Source organism: Narcine bancroftii, chromosome 1, assembly GCF_036971445.1.
Source record: "Narcine bancroftii isolate sNarBan1 chromosome 1, sNarBan1.hap1, whole genome shotgun sequence".
Classification (NCBI taxonomy): Eukaryota; Metazoa; Chordata; class Chondrichthyes; order Torpediniformes; family Narcinidae; genus Narcine; species Narcine bancroftii.
In genome coordinates, this window is record NC_091469.1 from 428283437 (window position 1) to 428307002 (window position 23566).

The following is a 23566-nucleotide window of genomic DNA, read 5'->3' on the forward strand; positions in this document are numbered from 1 at the left end:
TCCACTGTTTAAAAAAGTGTCTAAAAGGAAACTTGGCAATTATAGTCCTGTGAGTCTGACGTCAGTGGTAGGTAAATTAATGGAGAGTGTTCTTACAGATGGTATATATAATTCTTTGCAGTAGTCAGCATGGTTTAGGAGTAGTCAACATCCTTTTGTGCATGGTAGATCATGTTTAACAAATCTTATAGAGTTTTTCAAGGCAGTTACTAAGAAGGTTGATGAGGGAAAGGCTGTGGATGTGGTCTACATGGACTTTAGTAAGGCCTTTGACAAGGTTCAACATAAGAGGTTAGTTAGGAAGATTCACTCATTAGGTATTAATGTTGAAGTAGTGAATTCGATTCAACAATGGTTGGATGCCAGAGAGAAGTGATGGAAAATTGCCAAATTGGAGAAATTGGATCCATTGTTGTTTGTCACATATATTAAGGATCTGGATGATAGTGTGGTAAATTGGATTAGTAAGTATGCAGATGATACTAAGATTGGTGGTGATGTGGACAGTGAAGAAGGCTTTCAAAGCTTGCAGTTCGATATAGTCCTGTTAGAAGAGTGGGCTCAAAGATGACAGATGGAGTTTAATACTGATAAGTATGGAGGGCTAGATTTTGGTTGGACTAATTAGAGAGAGTGCAGAGAAGATTTACAAGAACATTGCCTAGTTTTCAGGGTTTGAGTTACAAGGAAAGGATAATCAGGCTGGGACTTTATTCCCAGGAGCATAGAAGCTTGAGGAATGATTTGATGGAGATATTTAAAATTATGAGGGGGACAAATGGAGTCAACGTGGACAGGCTTTTTTTTCCATTGAGAGTGGGGTAGATTGAAACAAGAGGAGAAGGATTGAGATTGAAGGTGGAAAAGTTTAGGGGAAACATGAGGGTGATTTTTTTTTCACTCAGAGGGTGGGTGGAAATATGGAATGAGTTTCCGGCCAAAGTGGTAGATGTGGGCTCAATTTTAATATTTAAGGAAAAGCTGGATAGGTATATGAATGAGAGAGGTATGGAAGGTAATGAGCTTGTTGCAGGTCAATGGGACTAGCTGGCATGGACTAGAAGGGCCAAACTGGCCTGTTTCTGTGCCTTAATTTTTATATGGTTATATAACACAGAACCAATTTAATATAGATAATTACCACAAAATCTGTCTATTCTCAATCATCTGCAAAATAATGGAAGCTGTCATCAATAATGTCATCAAACTACACTTTACTTTTTCCCCACAGTATACTCCACTTGCCAGATCTTTACCTACCTATTAACCTATCTGTATCCCTCTATCACAATGTACTTCTCAGCTATCTGTGTCACATCAGCAAATTTAGCAGCTCCATTTTCAGACTCATCCAAATAAATGAGAAGTTAACACCCTACCTATATAACCACATCTGTGATGCACTATCACTACTAGCTCAAAGCTCTTTCACCATCTTTAAAGTACATATTAGAAGTGTGGAAGAATGCTCTCCACTTGCTTGTATGAGTTCAGCTCTAGCCACACTCAAGAACTTTGACAGTGTCCAGGACAAAGTAGTCTTCTTGAACCACATCCCATTCACAAACCAATTCCCTTAATTCAAAGAATATTTACTGGCTGTAAAATACACTTGTAGCAGGCCGAGTGACCGCACAGTTAGACAGGCTGAATTGCTGCCCCCAGTCATCTGACTCAAAGTGGCACAGGTCCCTCTTCACTCCTGAGGAGAAGCCCGCAGTTAACGACATATGTTGCCCAGGGGACATCACCGCTTCCAGATGGTGCATCACCGGACAGGGAGTGATGCTGCAATGCACTGACATCACTTCCAGAAGCCGGCACACATGCCACCAGAAGTGGGTGTTTCCCTGCGTGCAGCGCAAGGAATTCAAACAATAAAGTCAGATCACCCTCAAACCATGTGGACGTCTCTTGATTCCGTAGCGTTGCCCTAGCAGATGCTACCCATTGTAATTATTTTTCCAGGTTTATTTAACAATGCATTTGAAACTCACAAGTTCCACCCCAATATAAGATAAGTCAAGAACATAGAATAGAGGACATAGGACAGCACCACACAGTTACAGGCCCTTTGCCCATGTGTCTCTGCTGAACATGATGTGTAAATCAAACTAAAGCATAATAAGTATCCATATCTCCTTAATATTCATGTGTATATTTAGAACCCTTTAAAATACCGTCAGTGCTCTTGACAGCCTATCCAGGAATCCACCACTGTGCAAAAATTCTTGCTCCCCACATCTCCCTTAAGCACCCCCTCACCCACCCTAATACATATCCTCTAGTGTGTGATATTCTGATTGTCTACCCTATCAATGGCTCTCATAAACGTACAAACTTCTGTCAGGTCTCCCATCAGACTTGATGCACAGGATAAAATAACTTAAGTTGGTCTAGCATCTCCCCATAGCCAAACTGAGCAACACCTTTGTACCCTTTCCGAAGCCTCTACTTCCTTCCTGTAATGGGTGTCCAGAATTGCACACAGTATTCCAAGTGCGGTCTAAGCAAAGTTTTAGATCACTGCAACAAATCTTATTTTGGTACCCAATGCTCCGCCTACTAAAGGCAAGTCTACCATATGCCTTGTTTACTACCTTATCTGTTTGTGCAGTCAAATTTCAATGAGAGATGGGTTTGTTAAAAGTTGTATAAGAGTACCACAATTTGCAGTTTTCTTTCAATTTCGTATGCCATTGGAGCTTAGAAATATAGCACAATTTTTTTCATGATCACTGGATCTATGTTCAAGAACTTGTTCTCCAGCCACATTGATACCTTCAACAGAAAGAAGGAAGCATTTCAAGAAGGTGGCTTCACACAATTTTTTTAAAGTCATATTTTCTAAAGAGGATATGCAGTATAAAGCGACCAATAGCAACAACCCAGTCAATGAATACATTTTAGCAATCCAGGGTGTGGTCAAAAAGATTTTACAAAATCTATTTCATCCTGCTTCTTTGGGTTTTGATGCAACTTTATCAGTGACGATGTGAGCAAATCATCAGCTTGTGTAAAATGCCATCAATATTCTTTTCCCCTGAGCTTATCTGGGCTACGTGGTGTGGACAATGCTACCAGCAATTATTCATCAGGAATATAAAATAGGAGGAGAAAAGTTGTGTTACAGCTTCTAATTACACATTCACATCCAATGGTCTCTCCCAGGCAAACTTATTGAAGATCCAGATAGGCTAATAATGGACAGGTAAAAGGTAAAGGTTCCATTATTGTCATGTAATACTAGATTTAGAATATAACATATGTGAAATTCAGTAATTTTGTCTACTGTAAGGAAAACTGAGAGACCCTACTTTGTCCAGCATCACTCAACAAGGAACAAACTTACAACCCCTGGTTACAAGACCAGTGCTCTAACCACTGAGCTGTCAAACAGTATAAATAAGATAAAATCTGGCTAGAGTCTAATTTGTTATCACTGACATTACACTGCTAGTTTCCACATATATTAATTACTCATTAAAACTTCATGATAATATGTATTTTATTCATCCCGGTAATGGTAGTGTGTTTAGGAATTAATTGATTTTAAAATTCTCAGTTCATTTGAGAGGATGTGTATTAAGTGGTTAATATTTTGTTTACAATTTTCTCTGCACACAATCAATTCTCTGATCCGAACCAAATTTTCTTGTCAACAAAGTACTTTTAAGTCTATGGCAGACTCTCTGAACCATTCTTTATCTAAGCTGATTAAATATCACAAATTGAAAAAAAGCAATAATTACAGGCAATTAAAATTGTGTAAAAATAATGTTCACTTCATCAACACATTCCAAGTCACAAAATATAAACTCTGCGATAACAGCCCTGTTAATTTCAAGATTAAAAAGGAACACAGTCTGTCTGGTCAAGTTCATGGCATTTGCATGAATTAATGCAAGGTTAAAGCACATTTAGAATTTCACAATAACCTTATTAGAGTCAAAGGGTACATGCACAGTCCAAGTCAATAGCAAGCTGTGCCATGAATATTCTGATTTTCAGGTAGCTCATTTCCCTTTGCACACATTTTTTTTTGCTAAGTTATCACTTTCCATGACACAATATGCAATTTGAGCCACAATAAGGGTAATCTCTTTTTGGACATACAGCACAGTAACAGGCCTTTTCGGCCCATGGTGCCACCCAATTTAAACCCAATTAACCATCACCCCCAGGACATTTTGAATGGCAGGAGGAAACTGGAGCCCCAGGGGACAACCTCGCAGACATGGGGAGAACATACAAGTTCTTTACAGACAGTGTGGGAGTCGAAACCTGGTCCCAATTGCTGGCTCTGTAAAGACATTGCGCTAACCGATAGGTCACCTCGCTGCCTCAATATTGATAAAAACAGAAAATATGAGCAGATGATGTAGCATCTGTTGGTATTTTCTGTATTATTTCAGATTTATTGCATCTGCAGTTCTTTTAGATTATCAAAATAGTTACTTTTGCATGAGTGAGTGAAAATATAATGCTGTTCTAATTCAGCAAGAGAAATAAATCAGCTATAACATCAGAGTCATTGCATTTTGAAATATAGTTCCCTACCTGTCAAATTCAGCTACAGTAGTAGGAATGGATGATCAGGATTTATTGTTACGAGCAAGTCTTGAAATTTGGTGTTTTGTGGCAGCATATCATATGTGCAAATGTACATATTATAGCCATTTTACCCTATTGCTATATAAAAGTAATAATAATAAAAATAATAGTGCATGAAAAGTAAGGCAGTGTCTTTGATTCATTGATTATTCAGGAGTCTGATGCAGCGGGGTAAAAGCTGACCTTGTGCCGCTGAGTGCTTGTCTTTAGGCTCCTGTACCTTTTTCCCAATGGTAATAGAGTGAAAAGGAATGGCCTGGGTGGTCTTTGAGAATAAAGGCTGTGTTTCAAGATACTGCCTCATGTAGATGTCCTCAATGGAGTGAAGTCTGGTGCCTGTGATGTCTCAGGCCGAGTTAACAATCCTCTGGAGTTCTTGTCCTGAGAGTTGGTGCCTCTATACTAGGCAGTGATGCAACCAGCCAGAATCCTCTCCATAGTACCCTTGTAGAAGTTTATGAGAGTCTTCGGTGACATACCGACTCTCCTCAGACCCCTCACAAAGTATAGCCCTCATGAACCTTCTTTGTGATTGCATCAACATTAGAGGCTTCAGGACAGATCCTTGCAGATTTTTTTTTCACTTACTTGATATCAATAGACCTTGGATTCTGTTCCAGAGGGTGTTTGGTCCATAAAGCCCTATGGGCACGTTCAATCTTGATACCATCTTTAAAATGTTCATGTCCAAAAATCTGAGGGATCCATCCCTGCATAAACTTAATCACATCTTCCCCCTCCTTTCTTTAATCATATCTTCCCTCTCCTTTCCTTCTTTAACACTGATAATTTTGACATTGTTTCTGCAGCTATAATTTTCTAAAGAGTCCACTTTTGCAAGTATTTCTTCATTTATCTCTTTAACATGTTCAAATGCTTCAGAGAGGTCATCCAGTCTATCTTGAAAATGTTGGTTCTCCTGTTCCAGTGCTTTGACTCCCATCTACTGCATTATATTGTATTTGAACTTCTTTAATCAGCCTATATACTTCCCCTCCATTTTAGTTTCTATTTTAACCTCAGACTGTTTAATATCTTTCCTTACCAACTTTAATTCTTCCATTATAATAGTTAAAGATTCTTTAACAGCTGTAGCTGATAAAAGTTTCAACCTAACCCCTTCCTCTTCCTCTTCCAACAGTTCTTCCAAATTTACCTGTTCTTCTCCTTCTCCCTGTATAATATCCTCTTCCAATTCTTCTTGTCTTTCTTCTTCCTTCCATATGACCTTCTGTTTTCTTGACAATTTGTAAGGAAGTCACTCTCCCGGTTGATGTCGGGTCCTGGCTCACAGATTTTGTGAGCCATTTAGCCAGGGCTCCCTTCTGCTCTTGTTCACGCATGCGCAATTCCTTGCACATGTGCATTCTTGACAATCCTTCTGGCAGGTCGTCTGGGCATCCCTTTTGCAGGGACACCACAGCCCACTGAATGGCAGATCGGGAGCTCATTTTGAACAAAGAGTTAGACCCACTCTAGGCTCCATCTGTAAGGTAGGCCCTTCCTTTTCTTCCAACTGTAATTCTTCTCAGATTCCAGGGTAGTTCCCTCTTCTTCCTTATTATTTTTTAGAGTAGATATTTTTAATTTCAAATCTTTTTTTAAACTTTTCCTCAGATGAACCAGATCCCCCTTCCTGGCTCTATGTCATTACATGACATCTCATCCTCAGAGATGATGACACCCAGGAATTTGAATTTATTGACTCTCTCCACTACGGAGCCCTCAATGAGGACTGGGCTTTGTTCCCTTGACTTCCTCCTGAATTCCACAATCATCTCCTTGGTTTTGCTAACATTGAGTGCAAGGTTGTTGTCGTTACACCATTCAACAAGCTGATCTATCTCCCTCCTGCATAATCATAGAGGAGCATTGGAAATAGAGCATAGCCTTTGTCCCATGGATATATGCCTTCTGACAGTGCATGTTCATTCTCCCTGAGAATGAATGTATCATATATACATGAGCATTGATCATAAGAACATTCTTCACCAACAAAAAAGCCATTCTGGGAGAAATCTGAGAGACAGATAGTTGCCAGCTATGGAGGGGATATCAGGCCATTACATCATACAAAGTTGAGGTTGAAGACGATAAATGGTTGTGATGCTTCACCACCCAATGACCTGAACACCTTCCATGTTTCATTTTGAAAATAACTCAACAGTGCCTATGAGGATCCCTGCAAAGGCTGATGACTGTGATATCTGTCTTTAATGGTGACATCCGAATATCATTCAAGAGGGTGACCCTCATAAGGCATCAGGACCTGACGGCATACCTTGTAGGGTACTACAAATGCCAACCAACTACCTAGACTGTTCACTGACATTTTCAATTTCTCTCTGCTGTAGTAGAAGGGAATCAATCAGTCCAATGGCCTAGAAGAGCAGAGTGATCTGCCTCAATGGTTATCACCCAGTAGCACTCATATCTACTGTGAGCGAGGTGGGTCATGGCCAGAATTAACACATACCTAAGTAAAGCACTGCAATTTCCCTACCATCATAATCACTCCACAGCAGACACAATATCACTGGCTCTCCACTCACCTCTGGATCTCCAATAAAACAGCAACTCATACATTCCACTACTCTTCATCGATTACAGATCAGCCTTCAACATCATTATTCCCTCAGTGCTGGTCAACAAGCTCCAAACCCTAGGCCTCTGTACTCCCTCTGCAACTGATCTTTGACTTCTGCATTGAAAAACCACAGTCAGTATGAATTGGAAACAACCATGACTGTGAGGCTAGGCACAATTCAAATGCTATCTGCAAATTTTCCAGTGACATCAGGGTTGTCAGCAGAATCACAGATGGTAAAGAGGAAGCATACAGGAGGGAACTTATTGAATGGTATAATGAAACAACCTTGCACTCAATGTTAGCAAAACCAAGGAACAAGTCCTCATCAAGGGGCCAGCAGTGGAGAGGGTCAAGAACTTCAAATTCCTAGCTGTCAACATCTGTGTGGATCTGTCCTGTAACCCTCATGTTGATGTAATCACAAAGAAGGCTCGCCAGCAGCTATACCTTGTGAAAAGTTTGAGGAGATTTGCTCTGTCACCGAGGGCTCTCAAAAACTTCTGCAGGTGTACCGAGGAGAGCATACTGGTTGGTTTTATCACTGTCTGAATGGAGCTGCCAACTCTCATTCAGGAAACAACAGCCCAGAGGGTTGATACCTCAGCCTGAAACATCATGGGCAACAGTCTTCAATCCATCAATGACTTCTATAAGAGGCAGGGCATTAAGAAAACACTCTGTATCCTCAAGGACCCCCACCACCAAAGCCATGCCCTTTACACTCTGCTACCTTTGGTTAAAAGGTGAGCACTTAGTGGCATAAGGACAACTCCTTCCCTTCTGAATGAGCAATGAACCACAGACACTATCTTTGTCTTTTATTTTTCTTACACTATTTTATTTAATTTGAAATGTGGTTTATCGAAATGATTGCATGGTGTGCTACCACAAAACAACAAATTTCATGACATGTTCCTGACCATAAATTCTGATTCTGATTTATTTTCTTCTAATTTTCATAACTCTCTAGTACATTGAGAAAATTAAACTTTTACCATTGATTGAATGTCTTTGTTCATGACAGGAACCGTTATGGCATAGCTGCCCACATCTGATGGAAACCACCAATGCTGGTAAATTCCAATGTCCAAAATGCCTGCTGTTTCAAACTGAAATGCATCAAGTTCCACAAACATCTTGGTGTATATGTGTACAGCGTGAAGAGTGACTGAATAGCCTTTCTGATGTAGCAGTAAACAGCAAATCAGGAGTCATGCCAGAGATCAACATTGGTCACTGTGATTTATTTAAAGTCAGGGTATAAAGAATTGACATTAATGTTCAACAATGGTGATAATGGGAAATTTTGATTTCTGATTGATTTTGGGATGGGCCTTGCATATATTGGGATTTTATTCTGCGCACAGTTGATGCTGGGTAAACATTTCATATGATCAATGAATCACATCTCGAAGTGCCTGGTCCACTTTTGCAAATGGTGGTTTAGCCCAGTAATGATAAGGGAAACTCAAGGAAACCTGTCATAAAGATTACTGAAGGGCAAATTATTGGATTACTATATCTCCATTATTATTTTATATTGTTGAATGGATGCAGAAAATTAGCATTATCTAATGCATTGCTCACAGTCAGACAATAATTCAAGAAAAATGCCAAAAGTTGGGAGTAAGAGGTCAGCCAGTAAATGCAGGTAGACCCCAACTTATGATGGGGTTCGATTCTGGGACTCGCATCTTGAGTCAAAACTATAGTAAGTCAAAACCATGGAATCGGAAGCTCAGCTGCATGGGCAACCATGGCTTTGGGAGCATGGATGCATGGACGGTGGTGGCATCGGGAGGTCAGATGCATGGGCAGCCAGGGCATCAGGAGTTAGTATGCGTGGGCGGCTGGGATATCGTAAATCTGGATAAACATTGGAATTCAAAATAAAAAGTATAGATTCTGGCCAAAATGACTTTGAATTATCGTAAGTTGGAACATTGTAAGTCAGCGACTATTTTTAGATGGAGGAAGTGAGGAGGGAAAGAGGAGAAAGTGGACAGCCAAGCTTTCTGTGCACAATGAGGCACTGATCACACAAGATTTTAAAAAGAGCTGAATCCTCACTGCTGTTCAAGGTCATATATAATATTCTAGAGTGGGCTTATAAATGGAGAAAAATAATGTCAACTCATGTATGAGGAATTGTCTATCTTTTATAAGAAAGAAAGTCCAGCATGTTTTGACACTCAGTGGCATTACCATCACAAAACCCCCCAATATTCACATGCTAGAACATCATGTGACTCATATCATGAATCTTCCAAGTCTTTATCACCTACAAAGAAGAAACAGAGCACATTGAGTAGTCTCCATTTCCCAGAATGAATGTGGCTCCAATAACATTTAGGTCAAGGTTCAATCAAGCCTGGTACTTAAGCTGCCACCCTAAACATACATTTCCTCTACTAATGGAACTGCACATTAAACTAAGATACTCCACAAATTACTCTGCCAGCAACTTACAAAACTATGATATCTACAACCAATGTGAGAAAGAGCACATAATTAATTGAATGTTCAAATGCAGGTTACCCTGCAAGGCATACTCTAGGCCAGTGATTCTCAACCTTTTTTCCACTCATATCACTTTAAGTATTCCCTATGCCGTAGTTGCTCTGTGATCAGTAAGGGATTAAGGTGGTATGTGGGTGGACAGAATAAGTTTGAAAACCACTGTTTTAATCATACCTAATTGACTTGTTATGTGCACAGTTTCATAAATCCAAAGGAAATGGACCAATGACAATGTTTTGCAAAATATTTGAGTAATAATTGGGTCTAAAGCCTTCCTATATTGAATTAGAAATATGTTGCTGTGTTTTCTGCATCACTGGGTTAAAATTCTGCAATTCCTAACTCAAAACTAATACCTTCACCAAAAGCTGCATAGGAGCTGCAACTCACCAATGGCACTCAGGGAGATTAAAATCATCAAGAGGTCAAATGCTATTAGATTTCAGATTTATTGTCAGAGTACATACATGACATCATATACAACCCTGAGATTCTTTTTTATGTTGGCGAGGCTGCGTTACCACTTACTGTTAGTGCAAAAAAAAACTGTACACAGTGAATGCATGTAAACAAATAAAGAACTGTAAACAGATAACAAATGTAAGCAAATTGACTGTTCAATACATAAAAAACTAAAAAAAAAACAATAAAATGCCCAAAAATCCTTAAATGAGTCCCTGATCGAGTTTATTGTTGAGGTGTCTGATGTTGTAAGGGTAGCAGCTGCTTCTAAACCTGATGGTGCAAGTCTTGAGACACCTATACCACTTTTCCGATGGCAGCAACAAACACAGAGCGTGTGCTGAGTCGTGTGGATCCTTGATGATTGCTGCTGCTCTCCGACAGCACCATTCCCTGTAGATGTTCTCGATAGTGGGGAGAGTTTTGCCTGTGATGTCATGGGCTGTGTCCTCTACCTTTTAGAGGGCTTTACACTCAGGGGTATTGGTGTCACCATACCAGACCATGATGCAGCCTATCAGCTCACTTTCCACCACACATTAGTAGAAATTTGCCAGGGTTTCCGATGTCATACCACATTTCCACAAACTCCTGAGGAAATAGAGGCTCTGACGTGCTTTCTTCACAATGCCATTATTTTGTTGAGTCCAAGAAAGATCCTCTGAGATAGTGACTCCCAAGAACTTAAATTTATTCACCTTCTCCACCTCTGATCCTGCAATGGTCACTGAATTGTATATATCTGGCTTTCCTTTCCTGAAGTCAACAATCAGTTTTGTAGTTTTGGTTGTTGTTAGTGCATCATTCAGCTAAGTTCTCCCTCCTGTATGCTGACTCATCACCTTTCTTTATACAACCGTCTACCATGGTATCAATGGCAAATTTGTAGATGGTGTTATTGATGTAACAAGCCACACAGTCATAGGTGCAAAGTTAGTAGACCAGGGGGCTAAGAATGCAGCCCTGTGGTGCTCCAGAACTGATGGAGATTATGAAGGAGTTTTTTTTTACCAATCCTTATTGATTGTGGTCTGGAGGCGAGGAAATCCATGATCCAATTACACAGCGGGGTGTTGAGTCTCGGAGTTTGCTGATCGGTTTTGAAGGGATGATGGTGTTAAATGCCTAACTGTAGTTGATAAAGAGCATCCTGACGAATGCATTCAAAAGTATTTCCCTGATTTATCTCTTTAGTTAGTAACTAGACTCTTTATCATTATTTCAAATATATAAAATGTGGACTCTTTAACACTGATTCAACAATTCTCATGAATTTCATCTGCAATAATTTCAGATTTCCAACATTCATAACAAAGGAATTCCAAGAAACAATATCTCCAATATGTTGGAAAATGATCTTAAATTTTATTCTTTTGTTACTGAAGTTTATCTACAATATATTTTATAAACCATGCCATTACCGAAGAAAAAGATCAAAAGAAGGAGATTAAAGGCAAAATGGTGAGACAGTGTGTAGAAGAATGTAAGTATGAGCGCTCTCAGTTTGGTGGATGGGTGAGATTGAGAGGTTAAAAAATACAAAGATATAAACAGCTGAGGAAAGACTGTCGTTACATTCACTGCGGCAGTTCCATGAAAACCTGACTGATTTATAAGACAGTACAATAGATAATTACAAAGAATTGCATGAAAGGGCATACAGCAAGGTGAATTTCTGTCATTTCTTTGGCTTCTCTGAACACTAAAGAGTTTCCGAAAATGTTAAAGTTTAAAGTAAAAGGAATGTCACCTTCTGCTGTACATGTCACGACGATCTTTTGTTTCTCTTACCTTAACCTCTTTTTTTTCTACCGGGTTAGCGATGAGCATCCGTGACTGGAAAGGTTTTGCCTGTAGTCTCTCCTCAGGCAATGTGCTGGATTATGCAGCACGCCCAGAGCAATCCTTACTACCTCAGGGGCATTTACAGGATGGGGGGGGGGGGGGAAAGTATTGGTTCTTTAGAAAAGATTTTGAAAAGCATCCTGGACTAGATCAAGGCAAGACTTCAATGCTAACATAAATTATGATTACACCGTCTTATGCAGCAGACAATCTTGACCCCAATTTTTTTGTATAATTTTCCCAAAGTCATTGCCCCTCACTTGACAGAAACTCTTCTTCTGGATTTTTTTTCACCTAAGATTTATTCTCATCTTTTGAAATACTCACAGTTCAACTGAGCAGTTGAAATGAAGCTGTTTTAAATGTGTTTCAATGAAAATCAGGGATGTAAATAACTTGAAATATTACAATACAAATGTGGATCATTGTTCACAAAACTGTCAAAATAAGAATTGGATATTTAAGCATTTTCTCAATAATAAATCAAATATTAAATATCTGAGAATTGTTGAGTATATATCTAACTAAAGATAAAGACTACATATAAATTTATCTAATTGAGGACATAATATTCACTATATCAAAATGGGCATTATTGGCATTAAATATGTCTAAACAGATGAGTGATTTGAATATATTTAAATTATTATTATTATTAAATATACTGAAATGAAAATATTTTATATTATACTCTGTATAGCTAAATGAGGACAATTGCTATAAAAATTACAAAAATGTAAATCAATAACACTCAAAGTATTGACATAATTATTGATATTTAATATGAAATCAGGTGAAATTATATATACCTGAAAGAGAACAAGGGGGATTTAGTGTATACAAATGAGTACCAGTGATATTAAAATTGAGAATGTATGATATTAAATACACTGATGTGAAAGTTGAAAGCACACATTTTAAGACTACTCTAGAGGAATGGTGAGAGCAAGGAGTGAACATCAGCTTTTTCTTAGTGAGAAACTGAGGTGTAACTGAAAGAATGCCTAGAAGGAGATCCCATATTCATGTAGAATGGAACACTGCTCAAAACAATTACAGAACTAGATATGTCAATATAACCTCTACAGCACCTCAATATTGCTCTCCGATGATAACGCGTGCGCACCCGCCCCCCCCCCCCCACACACACACACACATACACACACACACACACACACATACACACACACACACACACACACACACACACACACACACACACACACACACACGCGCGCACACACACACACACACACACACACATCCTTTCCTCTCATATACACCACTGACAATTGGTCTCTCCAGTCTACTAATATAGTCTAAGATATATTATATCTTATGTCTTTCTTATCCTCCATGGAGAATGGAGATAACAATGGGGATATTGTTGTAAGGGATTGGGATTGAGCCACACAGATGGAAGGGCCATATTCTGTTCATTGCATCTCACCAAATAGGTATCCAATGTATAAATTTCTCAGTAATTAAGAGGCATTGAATAATAACCAATCAGTTTGGAGCCACCTATAAAATTGTAGGGAATGAAAGTTTAAAAAAAACAGATGTGGGGACTCTGTGTCAACGGGTTTATTGATTTTTATTCTGAACACTGCATGAGGCCAATATCTCCTAGTCCTGAAGAATACTACTTTACCTGAAGCATTTACTCTGTTTCTCTTTCCATTGATGTTGCCTGACCCATTGAAACCTTGCAGCATTTTCTGTTTTATATCATGAAGTGACCCACTAAGTAAAATGTCAAGAGTTTCTATAGAATGGTTAACATGCAAATACGAATTGGGAGTCTTACAGCATCCTAATTTCAAAAAAAAAACTACTATCGAGTGGAACAAATGAAATTTCTTACCTCTTTTTTTTAATGAGAAGAAAACTGATATGGGTTAAAATAGAATTGAATAAAATAAGAGAGAGAAAAGCAGAAAACTTCATATACAAATCGGATGCAAAATTAATGCTTGGTTTAAAAGAAACACCATTGTTGAAGAACCTGATTAATATCTGGAATAAAATAAATGAAGAAATTGGTGCAAGAGGATGTATTTCGCCTAAAATGTCTTTGACTCAAAATTCTCATACCTTTTTCAAAAGATAATCAATTTTCAGATACTTGGTTTTATAAGGGGATTATAAATGTTGAAGTTTGTTATGCAAGGGGTCAATTAATGACATTTGAACAATCGAGAAATAAACATAAACTTAAAATACTCTTTTTTTTGTTTGACAGCATATTTGAGGAGCAAGCCAGAACCAAGCATGTTGTTGCCTAGTTGTAGAGAAATAGAAATTCTTATTTGGAGAGGAATTGTTAAGAAGTTTACTTTTGTAGTACATTCTTTATTACAAATAGGAACTCCTAAATGTGGAGTTCATAAATCGAGACAGAGGAGGGAACTAGATTTTAATATTGCAATTGACAAGTGAAGATGAGCAGATCTTTGCAAAGATTGTATGTCTAACATTATTAATGTAAGGTATAGATTAGTTGTTGATTTTTTTTTACATCAATTATATCTTACACCTCAAAAATTGAATAGATTGAAATCAGACTTATCAGATCAATTTGGTCTTGTCTCAAGGTAAAACCTTTTTGGGTAGATTAAGAGAACTCTTTGGAACAAGTTACAGGTCTTGTATTTTAGCAAAATCCAGATTTATTTTATTGCACAATCTTGAAGGAACAAGACATAAATTAAAACTGTCAACATATCAATTGGAATTTGTTAAAATTGCATTGGCGATGGCAAGGAAATATGTTGCAGTTACTTGAAAATCATATACGCATGTGGGTATGTCAAGATGGAAATTCAAAACTGCATTCCTTTGGAAAAAAATACATTTAATTTGAGAAATAAATATGCTGTTTTTACAAATTTGACTCCCATATACTTAAACATTAGGTTTAAATTTGTCCTTCTTATGCCTCTTGACCTGCAAAATTCTCCTCTGAATTGTAATAAAGAACTTTGTTTAAACCTATGTATTAGACAACATCCCTCTGTGTAATCCAGAAAGTTGTTCTTTAATTTTATTTTATATAACTATATTGTACCTTTTATATTAATTATTTTGAGGATGGGGCATTTGGAGGATGAAGTTCGGGGGGATATATACCATCATGTATTTAGTCTAACTTGTTTTCTGTTTTCCAATTTGTATTATTATATTAATCTTTGACTACTACATGTATGGAGAACATTTAAAATAAAATATTTAAAAAAATTCAAGTGTCCCAATGGCCATTTTAATCATATCTGAAGAAATAATGACACAGATGTTTTACAGCTACTATCAAGCAAAAGCTGTTTTCCAATTAATGTTAGGAAAGGTTCACAGAGTAACAGAGTATGAACAGGTATAGTCCTGACCCTGGGAAAATACAATGTGGATTGGAAGAACAAGAGCAAGGTTAATTTTTCATTTGGTGCAATTTAATCCTGAAAGAATTTATACCATGATGGCTTTGGGTGAATCTACCTCTTTGATCCAGAGGATACAAGAATATTATTGCCATTACCTGTATTGGCATCCTATTTATGAAGAACTACATGTGAAGCTATCAATTTTCAAGTTGAAGGTTTTATTATTACTCATTGTGAAGAAAAAGAAGTAGAAAATGAATGCAATCACTCCCCGTGTTCTAATTACAAACTGAAATGTTTCCATTTAGTCCATTTACCAAAAAAAATGTAAATGTGAGCAAAACTATGACTTTACATTCATATTTATTTTCCTTTAAAGTGATCACAGTAAATTGAGGCAGGTGATTCAAATACCCTACACGGAGATGGGGAAAATGTGACTGCATGAATTCTGTGACAATTGATGATACTACCTCGCATCTCACACTGCAGTGTATGTTAACCAGAAAAAAAATCAAAGGGGATTTGATGGGCATAGATGAGAGTGAACAAGTAATAGAGGTAAAGGGAAATAAGGAGAATAGGATTGATCGGATTGCTTCCCTGGAAGCTGGCATCGAATCGATAGACCGAATGACCTCTTTGGCATGAGTACGACAACAACCTTTCGCTCAATGTCAGCAAAACCGAAGAGATGATTGCGGACTTCTGGAGGAAGTCAGGGGAACATGACACGGGCCTTATTGAGGGCTCAGTAGTGGAAAGGGTTAAGAACTTCAAATTCATGGGTGTCAACATCTCCGAGAATCTGGCGTGGAGCCTCCACATTGATGCAATCACAAAGAAGGCTCACCAGCAGCTTATACTTTGTGAGATATCTGAGGAGATTTGGTATATCACCAAAGACTCTTGTAAACTTCTACAGATGTACTGTGGAGAGCATTCTGGCTGATTGCATCAATGCCTTGTATGGAGGCACCAGCTCTCAGGACAAGAATAAACTTCAGAGGGTTGTTAACTTGGCCTGCGACATCATAAGCACCAGACTTCATTCCATCAAGGACATCAACATGAGGTGGTGTCTTAAAAAATCAGCCTCTATCCTCAAATATTTCCACCACCCAGGCCATGCACTCTTTACTACCATTAAAAAAAATGGTACAAGAGCCTAAAGATGAGACTCAATGGCACAAGGACAGCTTCTTCTCTGTTGGCATCAGATTCCTGAATAATCAATGAACCAAAGACACTACCTTACTTTTCATGCACCATTATTGGTATTTTTTATATAGTCATGTTGTAAGATGATTATAATATGTACATTTACACTCTAATGCTGCCACAAAACACAAAATTTCATGACTTGTTCTTGACAACAAATCCTGATTCTGATTCTGATATAGATAACGAATGTTATTTTATAGATTACATATTTTCTTGTTCCTCATTTTTCTGTATATGTAAAGATAAAACATGTTTTGTCATCCTGTTTTGTTACATTTCTCCAGTGGTAATTCTTCACTGGAGTGATAAAAGCCCATGGTTTTCTCCAATTTTAAGGAAAGAAAAGAAACACTTGAACTTATATCGACATTTCCATGGCCTCGTGACTTCCCAAAGCACCCTACAATCAATTAAGTAGTTTGGAATAAAACTTCCTGATAGTCATGTGTGCACAGCAAACAATAATATGATTATAACATTTTAATGGTGTTGATAAAAATATAAAAATTGGCAAGGATGCTCATAGTTTGCTTTGTCAACAGAATGGAATTATAATATCTTTTCTATTTAGCTTGAGATAACAGACAATAGTGCTGTTCAACATTCATCAGAAAATGTACTATTGATGATACAGCACTCTACTTATTCATCTTAAGAATCAATATGACACTTTATTATTACAGTATTGCAATTCTGACTCAAATTGAACAATTTAAACAATAATAACATCTGGAAGCCAACGAAATTTAAAGAAAATTTGTATTTTATTCATTTGTAAACACATGTTAATTTTTAAAAAAATCTTTAAATGTTGGCATTTTACAGAACAACAAACCAGGATCGATGTAGACGATGTTTTGCTCTTTGAAAAGCTAAAGCTGAAATAAATAGGAGTACTGTGCAAAGTGGATATGGGACTAGCTGAGGGATTGACATAGCTGTACTCGGAGTCACAGTGGCACTCAAATCTCCACTCAAAAGGAACAATGACTTTTCAATGTACTTCTTGACAGTCTGCAGTCTGGCAGCCATTCATAATAGCCTTCCAGGCAGCCGGCAGCAAATAATTGGCAGCCATCTGTATCAAGTACAGGACTGGTGTGCTTTCAGAGCTGAGCTATATTTTACAAATGCATTAAAAGAACCTTAACAACTATCTGAATGGGCACAGTACTAATGGATATATCCTGTCTTAGTCTGATAGTGTAAAATTGGTGACAGTGGATCAACGGTCCTCTTTTTAACTTTCAATTTTATTTCTGCCCTGAGAAGTTTGTAGAACAGACTGCAAGCTTGCAATCAATCTGTAAAATCATCCAGTAAACATCTGCCTTGTGGGAATTAATGGGAAGATTAATTTTTGGATTAATCCACTTGAACATATGACAAATTTAGAAACTTAAAATTTAGCCTAGATTGTCATCCCTTCACCCATTTTTGACAGTATATTCCTTTTTTTTTGTGATGTTTTTTCACCAGGAGCAAGTTAAGAACTCAACTATTTACTGACAAAAATGTTTTAATTAATGCAGAACATATTTTGTGACTGCCTTAATTTATGACTTAATGAACACCTCTAGATAGGATAGTCCAGGTGTAAGCATTTGATCAATTAATCTGGATATAAAGATATTGAAATTGTGGACAAAACTCAAATTTAAAAAAAATTAACTGGTAGATCCATTACCTTTGGTTGCAATGAAAATGGATGTGGTGCAACATGTGACTGACTCTGCTCAGGTGTGCAGTGCCAGTGCAACACACCAGACAAAAGATTCATTCATTTGATTCAAACATTGTAATTCTGAAACATGAAAAGGGAGAAATGCTGCCACATTAACATGCTCAACCACATACTTGGAAGCAGAGTGTAAATTCCAGCTGTGCTATTGACATTCTCTCTCCAATATTTACATGAAAATTGTTGGTAGATTTCTGTAATATTGATGCTTTTGATAATACTTCTAAGTGATAGAACTCTACAAAATATCTGGATGGTATGTACTGAGATTTAAAAAAAATTACTAATAGTATCTGCAAAAACCAATTGTCCCCCAAATGTTATTAGCAGGAATTCTTCTGAGTGAGGGTCAAATCAAACAGAATAATCTAAAGAGGAAAAAGGAAGAGGAGTGAAGACTCATAGCAGAGCATATTCTGTCCAGAGAAGAGAGGGTGTAATTCTCTGATCTGAACCTCAATAAGAAATAGGCAAATTAACATCAGTATGGACTGAAATTTCCCTCCTGCTGCAGCCACAACTATAACTTTAACCAAGACTGGGGCAAAGCTGTCACTGATTGTCAAATTTACAGGGCAATGAGTTCTCATGCCTCTCTCTCATTTCAGGTTGAATCTGGAGATATTTGGAACAGTTCAAAATTTAAGATTAAGAACAATCTGTTGGAGAAATTGGAGAAGAAGTGTGGTTGCCATTTCTGGTGGGAACCCTTCATCAAGCAAATTGGGATTATGTTCTCCAAAAGAGACATCATTGACACTATTGAAAGAGAGATGGATGTTATATTATCTCTTGTCAGAACATAATAGATCAAGAAAACACATTATGCTGTGGGTTTCCCATTGACTTTGAGAAAGGGCAACTAAACTCTATGGAGTACCAGAACCAATAGAGAATTCCTTTCCATCAACATATACTGGCAAAAGTCAATATTTCTTTTCTCTTGCATTTGTCACCAATACTTACTCAATGTTTTTCATATGATCTCTTCATAGCTGCAGCATCAATAAACATGAAATGTTTAGTATCTGTTCAGGCCATGACCAAAATCCTCATCAATTTGCTAAAGTATAAAATACTACAAAAATACAGAGACACAGGAGACTACAGATCGAGGAATTCAAAGCAAAAGTCAACTAACAGAAGAAATCAGAGAGTCAAGTAATATTTGTAAGGGCAAAGGGATGATCAATGTTTTGGGTCTCAGCCTGAAACATCAACGATACTATTGTCTCCATTAGTGCAACATGACCTGGAGTATCTTTTGCCAGTTGTGAGTCCTTGCTAATAAACACTAGCAGGAAATTACCTATTTAAAAAAAAACTTTTGGGTGGCCATTCCGAGTATTGGTTTCAACTGCTCTGCCCACATTACTTGCTGAGAGCATGCATGGGTCCTGCTTGTGTCACTTCAATATGTTTCCAACACTCCCACTGATCACCTTAGCAACCTTTGGCCATTGTTTTTTTGTTTCAGCAAACTTCATTGGGGAAGAGCAGTGACTGCTCTTTACTGCACTTAGCAACACTTCAAATTAGCTACAGTAGTTCCCCCTTATCTGTGGGGGGATATATTCCAAGACCTAGTGGATGCCTGAAACTGTGGATGGTACCGAACCCTATATGCTTTTTCCCATATATACATACCTATGATAAAGTTTAATTTATAAATTAGGCACAATAGGGAGATTAATGACAATAACTAGTAGTAAAATAGAACAACTATAACAATATACTATAATAAAAGTTAAGTGAATATGGTCTCTCTCTCTCTCTCTCTCTCTCTCTCTCTCTCTCTCTCTCTCTCTCTCTCTCTCTCTCTTTCTCTCTCTCTCTCTCTCTTTCTCTCTCTCCCTCCCTCTCTCTCTCTTTCTCTTTCTCCCCCCATTTAATAGTTTTGGACTGCGGCACCACGGGTAACTGAAACTGCGGAAAGGAAAACCGGGGATAAGGCAGGGCCACTGTAAAATGGGGTGCAGTCTTTTGGCAATAGCTAGAGGTGAGCATTGTTTGTCTACCCAAAAGTATACAAAAACTACTCTATTTTGGGCAATGGACCAAGGCTCCTGTGTAATAAAATGCCATGAAATTGCACTGTCCACTTTAACATACCTGTTCAGATACTGTACAATTTCTAGCTAAGCAACTAACTTTACTCAACATTTTGCAACATTAAAGCACTTACCGATCAATATTATATCATTACTGAATCTTTTGTTGTAGTTGAACCTTTTTGATGAATCCAGTATCATTATTCCAAGAACTGGAAAGGAAAGCACAATGAAAGTTTTTTTTTAGATTCCTTCATTTTGTGTAAAATGAAGAATTTCATGATGTTATGTATCTTTTTTTTTGTTCACTGCTGTTTACCAGAAGCAGTTCATCAGAGGGCAAATTCATTGCTTAATTTAATTTCAGATAAGCCACATTTTATTTGAAGAAAAAATGTCATATCACCAATTCAATGTGGCTGACAATTTTCAATATTCTTTTAAACCTCCCATTTTCAAGCTCTGATAACCAATAAAACTGCACATGAGAATTAACTTGCCAAACTTGGGCAAGAATTCAAAATATATCACGCACATCCATTCACCAATCATAATTATACATTTATGGTGTTGAGGGATGCAGATGATATGCCAAATGTTCTCAGGCTTAGGAGGAAGTAGGGGCATTGGCACACTTTCTTGACCATCATGTTGACATGGTTAGACCAGGGCAGACTGTTGGTGATATTTATCCTGAAGAACTTAATACTGTCTACTATCTCCACATCAGTGCCATTGATGTGGGCCAGAGCTGTAGTCCACATCTCACCAGATGTCTTTGAGCAGATCCTCAGTCTTGCTGAAATTGAGGGAAGGATTGTTGTTTTGGCTTCAAGTCGTGAGCCTCTTCATCCCCCTTTATATTCTGGCTTGTCAGTGGTTTAGAGAAGACTAGTCATTGAATACAAAATAGAACTGATCACTTGGTAAGATGGTCAGAGTAATGGCAGACTGAATTTAATTTTGAAAAGTGTGATTTATTACACCTTGAGAGGATGTATAAGATTAGCATTAACACAATAAATGGTAGGATCCTGTGGAACACTGAGGTAAATAGGGACATTGGTATACAAGTCCATAGATCTCTGAAGATAAGGTATTTCAAGGTTCAAGGTTCAAGGTTCCTTTGTTGTCATGTACACAAAATTTGTTTTCTTTTGTTTGTCCTGCAAACACAAAAAGGAGACCCTCACTAGTCCAGTATTCCTATCAAGATGACAAAGAGAAGCAAAGTCTGAAGTCCCTTCAGAGATGCTGTGTCCATGGATCTCATCACCCCCTCTGATCCAGCTGCCTCCTGTATCTCTGGAAACTCCATAGCTGCAAGGTCTTCCATCTGTTCTACTGGTGACCCAAGCTCCATGCATCTAAGTGCCCTCCTTGGCCCCTGGTCCCAAACCGCAGATATGATTAAGAAGTTGTCAGCACCCAAGGCCCATAGAGAGCCCTGATCACCATCAGCACTTTCATGGATCTCAGTCCTGTTACCTGGTTCTCACAAGCCAGGCTCCAACAGCCCACCGGCTAATGTGGGGCCTTCGGCTAATGAACCCTTTTCAGGTTTGCTGTGATGGTCTCCCACCCTCTAGACTCCTTTCCTAGGCTTCTCCTTATTGATAAATATTCTCCTTCTGGTAGCCAGCACAGTCTGCAGCTCTGCAAGAATCCACCACACATGCAATCTTGGCTGTAATTTTGGGCACGTAGGTTCTCAGATGTTAAAAAAAAACACATCTGACCCCATTTTATGAGCAGTTTAAACCTATACAGGGACATCAGGAGTGACAACTAGGCTGCAGGATCCTGCGAAGGAGACTGGAGTATGCATTTCCACTCCTTTCAGGTCTGGGCCAATGGCAGCACTATTTTTTTTATCACAGATGAGATTGTGGAAAAGGTGGCTAGGAAGGTCTACTGAATGCTTGCCTTCATCTGCCAGGGGATAAAAAATAAGAAAAGGGAGATTATTTAAACCAATTATAAAGCATTGAACACAATTCTGGTTACCACACTGCAGGAAGGAAGGAATGGTACTGGAGACAATACAGAAACGATATTACCAAGGATAGAGTATCTCAGTACATGGAGCAGCTGAAAAGCGTGGGTTTGCTTTCCCTGAAGCAGAAAAAACTGAAGGGGGACATGACTAAGATATACAAAATCATAAAGGGAATATATAGTGTGGGCAGTTGGAAAGTTTGTTTTTATTCCACAGCAGAACTGTATAAAACCAGAGGCCACAGGTTGAAAGGCATATGAAGTTTGGAGTGGGTTGGTGGATTTATTTTTCACCCATAGACATGATGGAGGCAGAGATTTTTATAAGTGACTGAATGTGCAGTTGATTGAAGAAGACAAAGTGGCTTTGAGTTAAGTGCTGGAATGGGATTAGTTTTGATGGGATAGTTATCATAGACAGGATGGGCTAAAGAGCCTGCTTTTGTTCTCTGTTACTCCACCCCTATCCCTCTGAGTTTGACAAAGTGAGAGATTTAAATAAAGATAAATAACTGAATGTTACAATCAGCTTTAGTGATGATGAATCATTTCCTCAATCATAATGCTGTGCTCAGAAATCTCTTTTCCTATTGAAAGGAATTACATTGAACATACAACAATTAGGATTATAATTGAAACATACACAAGATGAAAGTTCTGTATTTGAAAGAATAATAGAATATTTTTATCATTATGCTATCATTGTTTTATCAGAGACTTACAAATTTAAAAATACAGTATGAAGCATATAAAGAGTTCCAACCCTTAAATGTAGACTAGATTCCAACCTAATACTGAGCTTCAGAAACACAGTCACAATTGCCAAATCTTATGGCTATGATATAAATAATATTTTTAGAGTCATCTTTTATAATACAAGATTGGCAATCATCCAGACCAAGTGCATTCAACTCTGCTTCCAGGCTTTGATGACTGAAACTTGTGTGATATTGACAATGAATGTCTTAGTGCCATATATCTTCAAAATATATTGGGAAGAAATGTGAACTAGCACTAGGTACACATCCACATCACCATATTAATCAAACTCATCATGCCCTAAATGCAATTGTAAAACAACAGTATTCATACAAGCTGATGGATTGTGATATTCTTATAAATTGATATTAAATTACCAGTA

General features: G+C 37.9%; 1 long non-coding RNA gene across 1 annotated transcript in view; it reads left to right on the top strand.

Annotated features, from left to right (window-relative positions):
- Window positions 1-19326, top strand: part of LOC138753448 (uncharacterized) — a 238210-nt gene extending 218884 nt beyond the window's left edge. The window contains exon 3 of the long non-coding RNA XR_011351180.1: window positions 18985-19326. This is a non-coding gene — a long non-coding RNA (uncharacterized lncRNA). The remainder of the gene's footprint in view (window positions 1-18984) is intronic.
- Window positions 19327-23566: the final 4240 nt, after the last annotated feature.